Source organism: Humulus lupulus, chromosome 4, assembly GCF_963169125.1.
Source record: "Humulus lupulus chromosome 4, drHumLupu1.1, whole genome shotgun sequence".
NCBI lineage: Eukaryota > Viridiplantae > Streptophyta > Magnoliopsida > Rosales > Cannabaceae > Humulus > Humulus lupulus.
The window spans coordinates 219617904-219627703 of record NC_084796.1 but is presented as its reverse complement, the minus strand read 5'-3'; positions in this window follow the sequence as shown (position 1 = coordinate 219627703).

Below are 9800 nucleotides of genomic sequence, written 5' to 3'. Positions count from 1 at the left end.
TCCAGAGGCGGTGACGATCTTGCTTCGCAGGCTCCTCATTTCTGTATCCAGGTCTTGCCTCCTCTTGCTTAGGGAGTCCCTTAATGAGGACGGGTTAAGATCCCTCTTTCCTTTGCCCTCTCGAGGTGACATAGGGGGCGTGGCCCCTTTACCTGCCCTCTTCTTGTTGAGCTCCTCCCATAAATCTGAGGGTGCCCTTTTTGAGGTGACCTCGTCATCGTTGCGAGGGGCAGCATCGGTCTTCGGCTCTGGCTTCTAGGCCTGCTTTGGTGGTTCAGGATGTTCTCGTTACTTCGCTCGGGGGGTGTTACTAGTGGAATTTTGAGTCCTCCCATCGTCTACCGGGACGGTGGTCTCTGCCCCCTCCTGACCTTTCTCTTTTCTCTTGGGCAGGGTCACGCTTGACTTACCTTGCAACAGGCCATTCAGCACCTCTTGCATATTCTCCAGGGTGATCTCCAACCTTTGGTTCTTATGGTGCAGCTCATGTATTTCCTCTTCGTAGAACCGAGATTTTGAACTCGAGCTCACGGAATGGACCCAGGGATGTTTATCATGTCTATGCGTCGAGGGGCCTGGGTCTTGCCGGCCGGAGTTTGGTACTTGTGGTGGTTTAGGAGGCGGGAACTCGTTGGCATTTCCCGATGGTGCCCTTGGAGGGCTCTCTTCGGGTGGGGCGGCCGATGACGAGACCTCTCTATCACCCTCGTGAACTTCAGGGTCCCTTGGGGGCTGCACATCGCTGGGTGGAGGAGGATCCTTCATGGAGGCCTTCAGCTGGACTCCGTTAAGGTGGACCTCCACCTCTCGTGGCTCCCTGAGTCGCTTTGAATGTCTTGGCATTTCTTCTTGCCGGAAGTAATGGTGGAACAGTAGCTTGGTACTTAGTTTCCCACAGACGACGCCAAACTGTTGACGGTAAGAACTCGTCAACTAAGTTAAGTTAGAAAAATTGCAAAGTAAAGATTATCGAAAGAAAAGCTTTAGAAATCTAAGTATAAACTCCAAGAACAATTGCAGAGAAAATGGTGAAATCAGTTTGCATTCACTATGGTGCCTTGCTACAGTAATTTTTCCAACCCCTCTCAAAGAAGAAGAGGGGTTCCCTTTATAGGGGGCTCTAATGTCCCCTGATACATTGTGGTCCATGGGACCAATCTGTGTACATGTACACTATCAGGAGAGTGGTATCAGATGTAGTGGTGTCGGCTTTGGTACATGGTCAGAATTCGTGGGAGCACCTCAGCTTTTGTACCCGGTCATGACTCCACTACTTGCCTTGTACGGGTGTCAGAGACGTGGTGGTGGTGTAGCCATTCCTCTTACTATTCCCAACCACCACTATTTGTCGAGCACAGGTGTCAGGCCTGTTCCTTGATCCTTGCAGGCACGTCGTACCCCTTTAGAGGTACCTTGTTCGTATTCTTTTTGTCTCTTGTGGGCCACCATGAACACTGGCATCATGCACGCGAGGCCTTTGGACGAGACCCATTGGGGCGAGGCCTCCATATACGCATGGCCCTTTGGACGAGGCCCTTTCGGGCGAAGCCACTAGGTGTGCGCGGCCCTTGGGCGAGGCCACTAGGCGTGCGTGGCCTTGGGCGAGGCCCTTTGGGGCGAGGCCACTAGGCGTGCGTGGCCCTTGGGCGAGGCCACTAAGCGTACATGGCCTTGGGCAAGGCCCTTTGGGGCGAAGCCACTAGGCGTACGTAGCCCTTGGGCGAGGCCCTTCGGGGCGTGCGGAGCTAGTGGTGTCGCGCGGTCAGCGCGCGCGGAGCTAGTGGTGTCGCGCGGCCAGCGCGCGCGGAGCTAGTGGTGTTGTGCGGTCAGCGCGTGGAGCTGGTGGTGTCGTGCGGTCAGCGCGCGCGGAGCTGGGGGTGTCGTGTGACCAGCGCGCGCGGAGCTAGTGGTGTCGCACGGTTAGTGCGCGTGGAGCTGGGGGTGTCGCGCGGCCAGCGCGCGCGGGTCTTTCATGGCACGCGAGGGGCTCTTTGCGGAGCTAGACCTCGCTGGGCATATGGGGGTTCAATCATGCTGAGAACCTCCATCGAGAGGCACTGGTGTGGGGCATGTCGGGAATAGCCTCGCGTGCCTCCTTACGAGAAGAAGATCCCCCATGGGGTTCATGGCTGAAGTAGGCGTCTAGTCCTCTGGGGGACCTTGGCACGTGCTTTTGGGTCTTTCACCATTATGGATTTTTGAGCATCCACAACAACCATATCACATTTATCTCATTTATCACATTTATGCCTTCAACAGGCTAAAATTACAAACATGCCCCTAATATCCAAACGGGGCCCACATGCATATTTTATTCAACTTAACATGCATCTCTATCACATATTCACATAAATTCACATATTATAATCATAATTCACTTATTGCCCTCCAGGCACGCTAATCAAGGCCCTAAGCCTTATTAGGAAATTTGGGTCGTTACAACCGAGCCAAAGAACTGGAGAAGGACCTCGATGTGATGGTCGACGATACACTCTTTGTTGCGTGGCAGAGCAATAGAGACATGGATCTCTCATTCATCGAGGCACGTCTTGAGGCGGAAGAGGCCAGGGCACCCCAGGAGAAGGAGACCTTGGCGGCGAGTCGCATTCCTGAAGCCAACCCTGTGATCGAGATGGTGGTGGAGGTGCCCTCAGGCCAAGGGCCTCAATAATTTTGTCCTGTATTATTTTTTAGCTAACTAGGCCTGTGTGCCATAGTTTATTGGGGTATAGACAATCAACGCTCGAGCCCCCAATCACTGTTCTAACTATTTTCCATTTAAACTTATGCAGCCTGCACTACTTTACTGCCATGATTGCATTATTATTGTCGAATTTAATCCTTAAAATTTATGCAACATGGACTTGGCTGACTCAACTTACTATACTCGTGAGAGTCCCAAGACGTCAAATCGGGTCTTGCGCTCAAGTATTGAAGACTCAAGTTTTCATCAACTTCTCTTAGTACTTAGGAAATTTTTATGCGTTTAGTGTTGCTCTATAGGATCGTGGTCCTCGAGAGAAACTTTAACGCTAGGTCAAGTGGTTACTCGACGCGACCCTACGTCACCGAGTTCCAACAACTCAGGACGGGGCCTGCCTATGGTACTTAGAGTTTGCAGATTCTCCTGCCAATGTTTATACGCTTATGCATCTAGTGTTTCATCTTAGGCTCGAGTTCATAAGAATAACTTTGACGCAGTATCAAGTGAGGGCACTCGACTATCCTACACCCCTGAGTTCCCACGACTCGGGCTTTAGGAGGTCCTGTACTGTAGGGTTTTTCCTTAGTGCTTGACATTTAGTGTTGCCTTACAGGCTCAATGTCCTTGAAAACAACTATAATGTCATCCTGTGTTCCTGAGTCCTGATGACTCGGGGCTTTAGGTGGTCAATCAGACTAAGCTATCTGCCCCAAGGAATGTGATCACCGGTGGGCTAGCTTGGGATTTTTCATTGGCCCCGAGTACACAGCTCATAACCTAATCATTTGGAAGTCGTGAACTCATTATCCCAGGTCTAGGAGGTTGAGTTCCCTGCCCTTTGACTAGGTCTATCATGACTCGATTTAAGCGCTCAAGATCTGGCCCTGAGTTCCAACGACTCGGAACTAATTCACTGCTTCTTGGGTGCAGTGTCCTCGGGAGGTACCCTCAGTCCATATTCGCAGAGCATTCTGCTCAATTCTTAAGGTGACTTCTGCTAGTGCCTGAGTACCGACGACTCGAGCTTCCATTCACATCTTGAGGATTGGGATTTGTTTACTACTCCCTAGGCATGCGCTGTCCTTGGGAGAATATGCTAAATCCAATCTCTTGTTACTTGTATCTTTTCAGCATTGCATTTTTTTCAGGCCATTTAGCTATGGGATCCCATGACACTAGAGGTGCTTCACTCACCGACTATCCAAGCTCCCCATGTCATGGACTTCCCGATGTTATAATGTTCGAGGAATATATTGGACTTGGGCATAACTCCTCGGGTGCACTGTCCACGGGAGGTGTCCAAGTTTGCCCTAGGACCAAGTATAGAGTACTCAGTCTTCTGTTCGCATCTCGAGATTAAAGGACTTGATCAGAGCTCCTCAGAAAATGTCCGCGAGAGGTTACGCAGGTCCATTCTCATGTTACTAAGATTCTTTGTCTAGTCCTTAGATGTTAAGCCCTACCCTGGTTGAAACAAGCTTAGTCTCTTATGCTAGACTCAACTAGTTTCCTAGGATTTTCTACTCTCGAGGTGGCAATAGTAGGCTTACTCTGCTTTTGACAAGTTTAGTTTCCTAGATCGTTCCCCTCGAGGCATGATGTTGTCCCCACTCCATGCCTCCCAAGTGATCGAATACTAGTCAGTGTTCACTTGTCCAGGCCAGCGAGCGAGTTCTCTTATACATAGCATTAACATAATAAAGGAAACCAAAATATATAAGCACACAAACAAATTTCTTTTTTACCATGTTTTATATACACAGTTTCCATTAAATGTGTCTAGAAGCTATAAGGGAGATGAAAAAAATTAACATGGTTCACTGCTCATATTATTGGTGATACCGGCGAAGATGCTCGACATTCCAGGGGTGGGGTATCAACTCCCCACTTAGTCGGGCCAATTTCTATGTCTCTGAACATAGAACGCTCTCGACGTGGCTAAGAAGACTCTTCGCAACACCAGATCTCCTACCCCAAACTTTCTATCCTTCACTTTAGAGTTGAAATACTTGGCCACCTTCTGTTGGTAAGACGCTACTTGAATATGAGAAGCTTCACGGAGCTCCTCCACGAGGTCCAAGGATTCTTGGAGTAAGGCATGGTTTGTGGTCGGGTCATATGTGTCACGTCGGTGCATGAAGATTGCTGCTTCAACTGGGAGCATGGCTTCGTACCCATAGGCCATTGAGAATGTTGAGTGGCCGGTGGAGGTCCTAGTAGGGGCACGGTAGCTCCACAATTCCCTAAGCACGTCCTCGGGCCAGGTGTCTTTTACCTGCTCAAGCCTTTTCTTTAAGGTGGCCTTGAGCGTCTTGTTGACTGCTTCCATTTGTGAACACCTCCCTATCGAACTTCAGACCGTTGTCGGAGACTATCTTCCTTGAGAGCCCATAGTATGAAACAATGTTCTTGATGACGAAATCTAGAGCCTTTTTGAAAGTGATAGTAGCTAGTGGCTTAGCCTCAGCACAGTTGGTGAAGTAGTCGACCGCCACTATTGCATACTTCACTCCTCTTTTTCCCGTGGGTAGTGACCCAATACGGTCAATGCCCTAGACCGCGAAGGGCCAAGGACTCATCATCTGAGTGAGCTTATTCGAAGGAGCTCAAGGTATGTTTGCAAAACACTGGCACTTGTCACGTGGTCCCCACAAAATCCCTCATGCACTTCGGTGTGGTCCCCACAAAATCCCTCATGCATTTCCCGGGGTATCATGTTGGATTCTCACTTGGACACACACCGTAATAGAGGCAACGAATATCCTCGTATGTACAAATTTTCGTCCGTAATAATATACCGAGGAGCCTGGTAAAGTAGCTTCCGAGCTAATTTCATATCTTGCGGCAACTCCCCTAAGACACGATATTTAATTATGGGTTCCATCCACCCGTCCTGCGGCTGGATCACCTTCACTTCCTCAGACATTGAGATGCTCGGAGAAGACAAGTAGTCAGTGGGGACTACATTGATCAGTTCAACGTCCTTGTTGATTACGAACTAGGCCAGGGCGTCTGCATTCGAGTTCTGTTCTCGTGGCATTTGTCGAATTGTGAATTTTCTGAAGCCATGTAGCATCTCTTCAGTCTTTGCTAGGTAAGCGACCATTTTCGTTCCTCAGCTTAGTACTCCCTGGGTACCTGATTAACTACCAGCTGCGAGTCAGTGAAAATCTCGAGGCCCTCAGCTTTGAGCTCAAGGGAAACTTGAAGCCCGCCTCATACTCTGCTTCATTATTGGAGGCATCAAACCCAAATCTTAGGGAATTGTGGACCCTGTGCCCTTCAAAAAATACTAAAATGAGACCTACCCTGGCCCCATTTTCATTCGACGACCCATTGACATATAGCTTCCATGCGGACCCATCTATCGAGGGGTCCAAAGGTCCCTCATGATAAACTATGCACTCGGTGATGAAATCTGCCAATGCCTACCCCTTTATAGGCGTCCTTGGGAGATAAGCGATGTCGAACTGACTAAGTTTGACAACTCACTTCAGGAGTCTCCCAGATGACTTCGATTTTCGGAGGACTTGTCGCAAGGGGTGGTTCGTGAGGACCTTGATGGGATGCACCTAGAAGTAGGGCCTTAGCTTCCAAGATGCTACCATCAGGCAGAAGGTCAACTTCTCCATGAGTGGGTACCTATTTTCTGCTCCGAGGAGCCTTTTGCTCACATAGTACATAGGGTGCTGGACACGGCCCTCTTCACGGACTAAGGCGGTGCTGATGGCATTCTCAGATGCAACCATGTAGAGTAAGAGGGGTTCCTTGTCCATGGGTTTTTATAGGATAGGAGGGTTTTCCATATGAGCCTTCAGTTGGTGGAATGCCTACTCACGTTCCTCTATCCATTCAAACCTCTGTCCTCCTTGGAGGGTGTTAAAGAATGGGATGCACTTATCCGTCTCCTTGGAGACAAAATGACTTAGAGCCGTGATCCTCCTGGTGAAGCTCTAGACATCCTTATGCCTTCATGGGGATGGCATGTCAATAAGGGCATTAAAATTTTTGGGGCTTGCCTCTATTCCCTGAGCATTGACGATGAAGCCTAGGAATTTTCCCGAGGCGATGCCAAAAGTGCACTTTTGGGGATTTAGCTTCATTCTGAACTTGCAAAGCACCGAGGACACCTCCATGAGGTCTGTCACATGGTCGGGGATCGACATTCAAGGCATGGAAAATGATATTTGGGTCAATGCCTGTCATGTCAGAATGAGACCAGGCGAAGACATCCTGGTTCTCTCGAAGGAAGGCTAGGGGCGAGTTTCAGACTTTCTCTGCAATATTTTTTCCAATCTTGGTTCTCCTATCAACAGTGGCTGCATCGAGAGCCACCTCCTCAACTTCCTCCATTGGATCGATTTCCCTCTCTTCTTGAACCCGCGGGTCTAGCTCATCTGCCTCTTCAGCCAGTATAGTTATCATTTCCACATTCTTGGGAAGAGACTGCTCGTGATCCCTTGTCTCGACTACCATTACTTGTTGCTAGAGGGAGACGTTATATCATTGCCTCACTTCCTTCTAGTCTCCTCAAACTATACCAATTCCTAACTCTGTGGGTAATTTATGGCATAGATGCCGAATTGAGGTGACAGCTTTAAATTCCACCAAGGTCGGACACCCTAAAATGGCATTATACGCAGAGGGATAGTCCACCACCACGAAAGTGCAATACTTGAAGGCTTGGCGAGGTTCTTCCCTCAATGTCACGAGTAACTTGATTTGGCCCATTGGTATGAGACCCTCTCTCGAGAATCCGTAAAGAGTCGAGGTGCGTGGGGACAAGTCATTTGTGGTTAGCCCAATCTTCTTGAAAGTGGACTTAAAAAAGAGATTCAATAAATTCCCATTGTCCACCAAGATCCTAGCCACCATTTTGTTGGACACCTAGCTCTCGATCATTAAAGGGTCATGGTGCGAGTAAGTGAACTCTCTGAGCATCGTCCTCGAAGAATGTGATGACTTGGTCAGTCATCCGCGACATCTAGACTGGAAATTGAGTCAAGGCCAACACCTCATCATCGTGGTTTAAGGCTCGCGCATACTTGTTCTGTGAGCCTGTAGAAGTCCCCCCCCCCCCCGAAGTGGGGTCCTCCAAAAATGGTCCCTACTTTGCTATTCACCGGAGGGGGCCTATTTTCTATCGGCTGCGGCAGAGCTATGGGCACTGGGCTTGGAGATATAAGAGCAGTAGGTTGCATATGTATTCCTGTTGCTGGGGTCGGAGGTTGGCGAGGCCTGATTCGAGTGTATTGGTGGAGGTGTCCAAACTTGATGAGGTTCTCAATCTCATCCTTGAGCTGGCGGCACTCATTGGTGTGGTGCCCTATATTGTTATGAAAACGAAAAAACTTGTCGGGATCTCACCTTTCCCTGTCCCTCTGGATGGGTTGTGGCTTCTGATAATGAACATGCTGTTCCGTAGGCACAAAGATATTCTCACAGGAATCTACCAAGTCAATGTACTCAGAGTACCGCGAGACATACTTTTCACCAGGGGTAGTTCCCTGTTCAGCTCGTGCAATTCCATTTCCCTTGGGCTTTTGGCCCTTTTCCTTGCCTAGTGTTGCTGGGAGTTCAACTTGGTGCGGCAGAATGGAATGGAGGGACAACTCCAGCACTGAATGCAGGCGGAAAAATATTGTACCTATTGGGCACCCCTCCATATCCTGTAAGAGCCGTACTGAAACCAGCAGTCGGCATGGAACTAAAGCCAATTGGTGGGACGCTCGGACTGGACAAGACTCCCCCTAAACTTGGTTGAACAAGAGCGTAAGGCGGATACTGAATCCCCGAAGTGACGGGGCCAGGTGCTGTTGAAGCGGGAAAGGCGACGGGCCCTCCAAATGCCCCAATCTGGGCATCCTCCCACCTGATATATTCTTGTGCTCGATAGATGAAGTGGTCGAGTCGTCGGCATCCTCTCTGCTGGAGGTCATCCCATAACGGGGACCCTGCGTGGATGCCAGCTAATACCATCAGTTGTTGGCCATCGTCGACCCTCTTGGTCCTCGCAGCTTCCTCTCTGAAGCATTTGATATATGCCTTGAGGGTCTCGAAGGGTCCTTTCTTTATGTTGGCCAATGCATTGATCTCAAAGCTCACATTCCGAGCTGCTATAAATTGTCTTTGGAAGAAAGATGACAGTTGGTGCCATAACTGAATGGATCCCGACCGGTGTTTCTTGAACCACTCGTTTGCTTGCCCCGTTAGAGTTATCGGTAACACATTACACTTAGTGTCCTCGGAGACGCGCTACATCGACATTAGCCTATTGAACTTTGATAGGTGCTCGGTGGGGTCCGAATCACCATCATAAGACAGGATGACCGACATCTTGAAGTCATGTGGCAAAGGGGCTTCCACTATGTGAGGAGTGCACGACTCCCCATCTTCTTCCTTTGAGTCGTAGTCGTGGCATTTTCATCGAGCCATTCTGAGCATGATCGTCTTATGGTTGGCGGTCTGCGTTGGGTTATCTCTCCTTCGGGAGTTCAGATTGTCCCTGAGGTCTGATGGACCTTTCATGGCGGTCTTGCGCTCGTTGGCCTTATTGCACCGATGAGTATTAAGGTTGTTCCACAGGCCAGCCTGACTTCAGAATGCACCATTGTCCTCTAGACAAGCCACATCTGTTTCCCCACCGAACTCAACATTCTCATTCTTAACCGAGATGTTGAGGTCGCGCTTTCTGCCGATAGGGAAATTTCTCATGTTGCCCTCTCAACCAATGTTCCTGTGGGGATGGAAAAGTACTTGGGGGACACCACCTCCGGTCCTCGTGCAATCCTTATTGGCGCGCTTGGGCGAAACACCCTGGGCTCCGTGGGCACTGGTATCCTGGAAGCGTCCTCGAGCTCCTAGCCTTCACCTATGCTAGTTGGCCTCAAGACTTGGTTGCCTTTGGGGTTCCAACGTGCCTTCTTTGATTTTGGAGCAGGGTTATCGTCAACCTTACCCTTGCCACGGTCCTGTGGCGTATGCGGGGTTCCATCTCCAACTGGGAGCACGGGAGGCACGCCAGCGGACGGATCTCGCTCCAACCCAGCTGAGTGCTCAAGAGGCACACTGGCTGGAGTGACAGATGGCATTCCAG